This window comes from Lactuca serriola, chromosome 1, assembly GCF_051521515.1.
Source record: "Lactuca serriola cultivar US96UC23 chromosome 1, Lser_US96UC23_V15, whole genome shotgun sequence".
NCBI classification, from domain to species: domain Eukaryota; kingdom Viridiplantae; phylum Streptophyta; class Magnoliopsida; order Asterales; family Asteraceae; genus Lactuca; species Lactuca serriola.
The window spans coordinates 49180011-49190015 of NC_136408.1; the positions used below are offsets into that span (position 1 = coordinate 49180011).

A 10005-nucleotide genomic window follows, 5' to 3' on the forward strand; every position below is an offset into this window, starting at 1 on the left:
GAATTTTTATATCAGTATTTTTATGTTTTAGTTAGATTTTTCTATATTTTGTAATGTAATTTCCATTTTAGTGTAATATTCTATTATTTTTTAGTTTATTTATTTAATTATTTTGTAATGTTTTATATTTTAATTATTATTGCTATTACCTTTTTTAATATTAATTATATTGTTTTTCGATTATATAATATCTTGATAGAAAAACAAATTTATAAATTTTAGTTTATATGTAAATAAATTTTGTTTTGTTTTTGTTTATATAATACTAATTTTATTTCTAATATAGAGTTTAATCAAACTTTATATATTGTTGCATTCCCATATCACTCCAAAATCCATTACACTCCACCACCTCTCACCACTCTACAATACATCATACATATATACAACACCCATAAACCTCCGTCTCATCCTCAATGACGTCCAAGACACCCCCAAAACGCTTTTTTAATCAGTGACCATTAGAACTTTTTCCAACGTGAATGCGTGCTTAGCAAAACATTTGCCAAGTCTTCGAATTAAAACTTTCCATATCATTAGCCTAGCTAATATTAAATATCATAGCTTTAATCAACCTCAACAGTCTGCATGCATGACGTGTGGTTCAAACTTTGTGAAAAAAAAACACAGGAAGCACATATCTTCCGTTTACTTTTGACTCAGATGGTATTATTGAAAGTTTCAAACCTGTAATTACAAAAAAATTGCTCGTCCTTAACAAGAAACAGATATCTTACTCCTGAAAATTCAGTAAAACATTAAACAACATTATCTGAAAACGAACTCATACTGTCTATGCCTCAATTTTCTTGTTGAATTGGAATCTAGTCTAACTAAATCAAATGCATCTTAGAGTCTATTTTGACTATTCCATTAGCAATCAGAATGCCAGGTTGCATTTTACTATTTCAACTCAATATGCTTAAATCAGCAATTAAGGATTTTGACTAAAGAATGTTGTTTTCTGAATGCTTATGACAATTTAGATTTTAAAAACACATACACAGATACACAGGTACATACATACTTATATACATTCGTACATAATTAAAAAACCACATACATACATATATACATAATTAAAAAAACACATACATACATACATACATAATTAAAAAAACACATACATACATACATACATACATACATACATACATACAAAAGGTAAACTTAAAATAATCAATTTAGCTTTTAGTTTGAAAACGGCACTTATGATGGGAATCAATTTTCATTTAAAACCTGTTGATAAATTCTAATTTCTTGGTTTTTTCTAACCCCATTTGAATTCACCATTTTTATATCCCGTTTTTGAAGTCAACTGTATGCCCTATATATAGTGTTTATAAATAAGACACTGGCATCGATATTCAAACCAATCAAATTAAGATGAAGAAGTACTCTCAAATACGCTCCTGTGTCTTCCTTCTGGTTCTTTGTCTTTCCTTTTCTAACTCATGGGCAAACTTATCTTCCCTTGTTGATGTTACACCAGGTACGGAAAATTTCATAAGTTGCATACAGCCCAAATCCAACAATGTCACCTCCTTCTCTCAGCAGCTCATTATCACACCTGTCAATGCTTCTTTCATTCCCATTTGGCAAGTCGCAGTGCAAAACACTAGGTTCCTTAAACCCTCGACTCCTAAACCATCAATCATCGTGACACCTGTGGATGAAACACTTGTCCAAAAGGCTCTATTCTGCGCAAAGAAACATGGGTACGAGATGAGGATCAGGAGTGGGGGCCATGACTATGAAGGCCTATCATACACTGCTGATGTTCCCTTTGTTATGCTTGATTTCACCAACATGAGGTCTATAGACGTGGACGTAGCTAACAGGAGCGCATGGGTCCAGCCAGGTGCTGTGCTTGGTGAACTCTATTACAGTATTTCTCAGAAGACCGACACCTTGTATTTCCCGGCAGGTGTTTGCCCCACGGTGGGTGTTGGCGGGTACATGGGCGGTGGTGGCTACGGAAACCTACTGAGGAAATATGGTACTGCTGCTGATAATGTTGTGGACGTTCGCTTTATGGATGTCAATGGAAATATTCTTGACAGGAAGTCCATGGGTAAGGATTTGTTTTGGGCAATACGAGGAGGTGGTGCTTCCAGTTTTGGAATCGTTCTCGCATGGAAGCTCAGGTTGGTTCCGGTTCCAGAAAAAGTAACTGTATTCATACTGAATAAAACTTTGGAAGAAGGGGCAACCAAAATTTTCCATAAATATCAATACGTTGCGCCAACTATTGATAGAAATCTACACATAAGAACTCAGGTGTTTGCCGAATATATTGGCAACACCACCAAGAAAACCATACGGATTATGTTCGAAGGAATTTATCAGGGCACAAGGGACACATTGCTTCCGTTGCTGGACGAAAAATTTCCTGAGCTCGGTGTTAGACGAGAGATTTGTGAAGAAATTAGAAGCATCCAATCGACCGTTGTGTTTTGGGGCCTGCCAAGCTCCACCCCAATTGAGATCCTCACGAACCGGTCTGCTATAGCCAAGCTGAACAATAAAAGCAAATCAGACTATGTCCGGACACCAATTCCCATACGCGGTCTAAGAAAGATATGGAGAAAGCTCATGCAAAACGACGGATCGGCACTTCTCATGATCAATCCTTTTGGCGGAAGGATGGCTGATTACTCAGAGTCAGCAATTCCATATCCTCATAGAGCTGGGGTGTTGTTACAGATTCTCAAGACTGTTAATTTTAACGGTCAAACTTCAGACACGACCCCTACATCGCTCAAGAGAATAATGTGGCTTCGAAGCTTGGACGAGTTACTGACGCCTTATGTCTCAAAGAACCCAAGAGAAGCATATTCCAACTACAATGATCTAGATTTGGGTGTTGGAAGTTCTAATTATGAAGAAGCCAGTCTTTGGGGTGAGAGGTACTGGAAAAGGGACAATTTTCAGAAGTTGATTCGAATCAAGGCCAAAGTTGATCCGGATAATTTCTTCCGGCGTCCACAAAGTATCCCTGTTTTCTAACACCTCTCTCTCTCTACACGCGGCACCTTTTTCTTGAGAAAGGCTCAAAATTAGGGTCTTACTTCTTTTGTTTTTTTTAATAAACTACCAATAAGTCTAACGTACTCATAATATCGCTCTGTTTTAAAAGAATATCTAAAATTAATTGTTAAATGATTGTAATTTTTATATGAATTGGTTATGATTTATTCTAATCGATGCATTGTTTGGTTATTATATTTCTTGGTTATACTTTGTGTTGATGAATAAATTTGATATAATTAATTCTTAAGACGTCTTCGATAATTTCTAATTTTGGCTTGGGTTTAAGTTGGATGATGGAAACTATCCTGTGTTGGAACTCGTATGGTTGATAAAAACTTATTGTATAAGTACTTGTTGGTGTAATTGTATATTGTATGGAATATATCATAAGGGAACTACATATATGTAATGTTATATGAGGGGTCAAGAAATGACGAATATTAGTGTAGTTCTTTGTCCGGTCGCAATACCTTGTTGCTAGCCGCTCCAAGTACAACAACATACTCAAACCTTGTTTCTTGAAGCTCCAAGTACAATTACATACTCAAGAACTTGGGGTTAAGAATGGGGATGAATAGTTATACGGTATATGACCATTTGTTGGCAGCGTTGTGAATGTCACACGTTGGTCGTTATGCAGATGCCCGACTGTGTATTTTTGTCAGGACCCTTGAACAATGGATACAACGGATGATCTTTGTTGTGTCTTTCAGTATTGCATTTCATAATATCTATATTGTATTATAAAATGTAAGTAGATTGCTATTGTTTGAAATTTTCCCAAGAAAACAGACTGTATATTAAATATGGACATGAAAGTAGGTTCTTATTGTTTTCACTTTCCTTGACCACTTGTTTAAACTGATTGTTAATAACAATGTTGTTGATCATAAATATTTTGAGGCTTGGTATTATCATTCATTGTTACTAAGTAGTAGTTAACCGCTATACCAAATCATGTCACATGTATTTTTGATAAATGAGTTTAAGAAAATGTTGTTGCTGGAATGTACAAAATACGGGTACCTTGGAACGAACAAAAAAATTGTAAAGTTACTGGAATTGTTGGAACAAGTTGAACATTGATTTTTTTATTTGTATGTTTTGGAATTCAAATCATGGGTTATTAATTTTAAACCGTTAATAGCATTGTAGCATTGTACTTTATTTTATCGATTTAATTCGGGACATTTTTTCACAGTTACACGTTGTAACTGTGTTTCCAAAAACACGATCATATTTTCCTCCCGAGTGCTTATCTTGATGACGCTTATCTCTATAAACATAACACTTTTAGCCTTTTCTTCTAGGTGATTTAGGCGACTTTCTAGCGATTTTCGAGATCCGAAGACCACGATTAGAGACTCGTTTATTAAGTTTTGCAAGTTAATATTTTTACACTTTTTTTTTTTTTTTTTTTTTTTTTTTCAGATTAACAGTTTTTGTTTCGTTTTTAGCCATTTATGGGTAAAACTTTAGATTTCAGTTTTGCATCGACGTCGACCTTTTATGCAAGTAATCGGTGGTACTGTTTTTTAATTCATGTTTGTATATAGTAATACCCGTCCTGTTTTAATCTAATGTTTGATTTTGGTTCGGTTCATGTTGGTCTCTTGAATTAGGATTTAATCACTCTAGTTAATCAAATTAGTAGAATATGTAATTGTTACATTGACCGATAAAAAGATGACAATCATCAAATTGGTTTTGCGAGGAGATTTAATGCTGATGTAAATTGTGTATCGGATATTTTTAGGCTTTTGAGCTTGAAATGCAAGAAGCTCACTACTACAAAAGGCTTTATAGGACTCGCCAATTAGAACCCGGTTTCGAGAAAAACTGCGATATATTATTAAAAAACCAGGACTTAAAAGGGAACAACCAATATGACCCGGTTCATTCTAACAAACCGGGATATATGCTCACTTAAGGAAACCGGTTCCCAGCATAACAACCGGGACTTTTAGTCGTATAGGTATATGACCCTGTCTCGAGAAAAACAACCGGGTTCTATTAGTATTACTACAGAACACGCTTACTAGGAAGTTATATGGACCATATTCTACAACCGGGTGTTTTGACTTCTTTTAGCAAATATAAATGTGGATTAATGACTTCTTTTTTTCAACTATGACTTTAGTAAAAAACACACAAGAATGAAGCTGGAACAAAGTAAAATAATGAGCAACAAGAAGAATCAAACAAACAAAAGCAAAACATACAAAGAACTAAAAACAATAAGAAAAACACCCCACAAGGGTAAAAAGGTCCAAATAGCAAATATCTATTCCACCATCAACATGGAGAGCATAGCAGACCAGACCAAAAGCAAACAGATGAATAGAGGGAGAAAACATCAGTAAACAGGCACCACACCGAAAATTGCCAGGCAGGGGCAAAATGGTCAAGAAAGCAATAAAACACACCAACATCTAGAATGCAATCAACAACCAGGATCACAAATAGAACCAGAGAAGATCAAGAAAGTATGCCAGCAACTCCAAAAGAAACCACCACACAGATGCAAGACAATACCAGGGGCAAAATTGTCAAAGGGATGAACTCATCTCAGCAACACAACATTTTTATAATCATGTTGTCCGGTAATGTGATTATAGTTGGTTTTTGCAAGTTTGAAAAAGACTCGGTTATTTGAATGAAACCGGTCCATATTTAATCTTTATATGACCCGGTTTGGGGATTGGAATCGGGCTCTTTTAGCCATATATGACCCAGTTTTGAATGGTTGGACCGTGTCCTAATCTTCGTATATGATCAAATGTTGTGCGTTATGTTCCTCATATATGTCCCGGTTTTATGAATTATTCCACATTCAAGGCTACTATTATTATTGATTTTTTATCTACTTATTTATTTAACAAACGGGATGTTACACATATTTACTATGTACTACCTAAAGTTGTAAAAAACACTCGACGTTAGCTAGTCGGTGGACTGAGGTTAAGGGGTTAATCGGCTAGGTTGAGATTAATTGAGGGATTCATCGGGGACCCTAAATCGCTAACTTGTTGAATTTAGAAATAATTAAAGATGACTAATTTCGTAACAAAGTTCGTAAATACCACTAATATCATAACAAATAGGTTATTATGATTAATACAACACTAGTCATTCCTCAAATAGTTTTTGTTGACATATAACTTCTGCAAAATGTTAAAATTTCATCGTTTGCTATTGCTTCGCTCATTGTGTAGGCATAGATTAATATCTAGGGGTCTTCTAGTCGGTTGGGTAACGCCTAAGGACTAATTGGAGATTCAGAACCTAGTCGAGATTTTAACAACACTACTACTACCATTTTCAAACAAGAATTGATTTTTATTTCCCATTCTTTGTTTGTTAGGTTTGACATACCAAACACAACCCATCGACTTACTTCATCATGGTTAGGATACTACCAATCCACACAACTGCTGGTGCGAAATACGTTAGCAACATCTGCTAACCATTACCTACTTGATGTCGGTTTCTTCTCCTCGTAGTAGTCAAGAGCCTCACATGCCCAAAACTCCATGAAGGTCAATGAATGCGCCCCTATCAAGGTCACCATCTTAGAATGGAAAGAGCCCAAACGCTCCTCCAACAGCTCCACCATACCCTACTTGATCGTACCGAAGATCATAGGAGTCTGCTCGAGAATGCAAGGCATAATCTCAGACGTAATGAACTCCTGTGTTTGATCATCCAACTGCCCGGCTCCAAAACCTGGGCTTGAGCACTCACTAGCACCAGAAATACCAACCAATCTGCCTCGAAGAGTCACATACTGAAAATAGACCATACAAACCATCATAATACACACATACACACACACACACATATATATATATATATATATATATATATTGTTGAGTGATCTTATACTCCACAAGTTTCCTAGTTTCATCGCAGCTCTCCTTGACTCGAGTACGAATTCTCTGCTTCTGTTAGCACGGTCCCATATTGCCTTGCACATCTATCCGTACTTTCCTCAAGGTTTTCCTTGAATCCGCCAGATAACTCTTTATCCATACTATTAACTCTCATCAATATAGGGTTCCTGACACTAAATCTCTTCCTAGGTTCTCCTAGGACAACCACCACACCACTCTCTGCCATCTGCAGTAGAGGGGACTCCTACCTGCACCCTCTAACATGCTCACAAATACAATTACATATCACTGACAACCAAAAATTCTTCGAATGAAAGGTCTCACACTACAATGATTGGAGTCAAACAAGAGCTGCCCAATAGAGTTAAAACCTAACCTTGTAAAATTATTTAGTTTCCGCCATATGCAACTTTACATATTGGCTTACTAGTTAGCTAATGTTAGTGAGAACTCCTAAAAAGCACAAAGCAAGCAACATTCGAGCATCGAGTAATCAGAACCAAGCATAACCTAATCAAGGCATCATATCACTGACTGATCAGTACTGGTCTACATGCTCATACAATAAGCATACAAAAGCACCTCTCCTAGAATTCTATCATGCAAACACTGAGCATATCATTAGCCCTAACTAGCATGCGATTCACAGATTCACAAATCAAATCATATTAGATAACATGTATGAGTATTTTGGGAAAACTTACTTGAGCTCGGTCGATTGCATCCACCACACCCTTACTTGTGTTAGTAAACCTTTTTCTGTAAAAATATTTCCCTTTTTTTTTGAATTTTTTTAACAAATCCTCAGTTTGAGTTCAAACACACCCGAGAGTATGTCCGAATCCCTCAAACTAAGGCTCTGATATCAATTTGTAACGTCTCAAAAATAATACCCAAAAATATCATTTTTAAAATTAGTAAAATGGTAATCCAAAACATTGTCATACAGCCAAGATGAAGTGAGGTGGTGTGTGCTCTGCAATCATCCCAGACTCTTACAATTTGAACCAAAAGTACCTGAAATATAAACCGAAAACCGTAAGTACAAATATTAATGAATTCCCCAAAATACCATATAACATACGTAATAAACACATATTGGGCCTCTGCCCTTAATTGGGCCCCGCCCAACATCGATCTGGTGTCAAATAGGTGTAGAGGCATTAACATTCACGGACTTATATGGAGGATCGCCCAAATATGACCATCTTACGATTAATAATAATATCTTGTTTTTCAAGGTTCAACTTCCCGCCCGCCCAAACAAAATTTAGTTGTTTATATGTTCGTCTATGCTTTTGATCAGTTTGGTGTCTTTAAATCGGTTCTCGAAACCTTTAAATGCAAAGGCTTATAAACAATTTGCCACCGTATCATACTTGTCTAGGCATGAATTGTGGGTTGATGCACCATCAAAACGAAACATAAACTAGCCTAAAACGGACACTTAGACAAAATAAAATAATTGAAAATTAAATATGGAATTTGCCAGTGAATATTATAAGAATAAGACACCATACCGTGAAAACAATTTTCTAATCAATGACGTCCATTCTAACTTTTTCATTTCTTCTAACAAAACTTTTGCCAAGTCTTCGAATTAAAGTCCTCCATATCATTAGCCTAATATTAAATATCATAGCTTTAATCAACCTCAACAGTCTGCATGCATGCCGTGGTTCAAACTATATGAGAAAAAAAAACTGGAAGCACATATCTTTCCTTGACTTTTATTCCTTCGTTGACTTTTGACTCAGATGGTATTATTGACATCTTCAGAACTTGTAATTATAAAAGTAATAGCTCGTCCTTAACAAGAAGCACATATCTGAATTACGTATTCCTGAACATTCAACAAAAAGTTAAACAACGTACATTACCTGAAAACAATTTCATATTATCTATGCGGCAGTTTTCTTTTTGAATCGCGGAATCGATATATTATAACGAAATCAACTGCATCTTAGATTCTATTTGACTATTCCATTAGAAAACAGATTGCCAGGTCATATTTTACTATTTCAGCTCAATATGCTTAGATCAGCAATTAAGGATGTTGACTAAAGAATGCTGTTTTTGTGGATGCTTATTGAGTTATTTCAATTTAGCTTTACAAACACATACATACATACATACATAAATGCATGCATACATACATATATAACTTAAGTTTAGGATAACATAATTTGCTTTTAACACGTACGCCACTTATGATCTTATTAATGAATTTCATTTAATTAAAACCTTTTTAGAATTCAAATCACCAAGGTCCTTCTAGGGTCGGTTTTTCTAACTCCATTTGAGTTCTCATTAAATATTAATTATAACCCGATATGAAGTCATCATCCTCTCTATTCTTTATAAATTAATAAGAAAATGCCATATATAGATCTGAGTCACCAAATTATCGTATATTTTGTAATTAGTGTTTTCATTATTTCCTCCGTTGACTTTTGATTCAAAGGGTATTATTGAAATTTTCGAACTTGTAATTACTTATGAATGGTCGTCGTTAACAGGAAGCACATATCTTAAACACTTTTGAAAATTAAATGAGTATATTTGACGAGATTAATACCTAAAAAACTTTACTATCCAGACCGCAATTTTCTTGTTGAAAACATGAAATGGAATCTACGTTAACTAATCAAGTGTATCATCATAGATATATAGAGAGCGGAATTGACTATTCCATTAGGAATCAGAATGTGAGGTCGCAATTTACCATTTCAACTCAATGTGTTTAGGTCAGCATTGACTAAAGAATTTTGTTTTGTGAATCGTTATGTGAATTTAGTTTAAACACACAGACACACAGACACACACAACATATAGTATAATGTAAAATTAAGGATAATTTATTTAGCTTTTAATTAGTTTGAAGACGCCACTTACGATCATAATCAATTTCCATTTAAAACCTTTTGATAAATTCTAATCAGCAAGCTGCTTCTAGGTTTTTTCTAACCCCATTTGAATTCACCATTTTTATATCCCGTTTTTGAAGTCAACTGTATGCCCTATATATAGTGTTTATAAATAAGACACTGGCATCGATATTCAAACCAATCAAATTAAG

General features: G+C 35.0%; 1 pseudogene; it reads left to right on the top strand.

The window, feature by feature from the left end:
• Positions 1 to 1386: 1386 nt before the first annotated feature.
• On the top strand, positions 1387 to 3122 carry LOC145068407 (tetrahydroberberine oxidase pseudogene; annotated as a pseudogene).
• The last annotated feature ends 6883 nt before the right edge of the window (positions 3123 to 10005 follow it).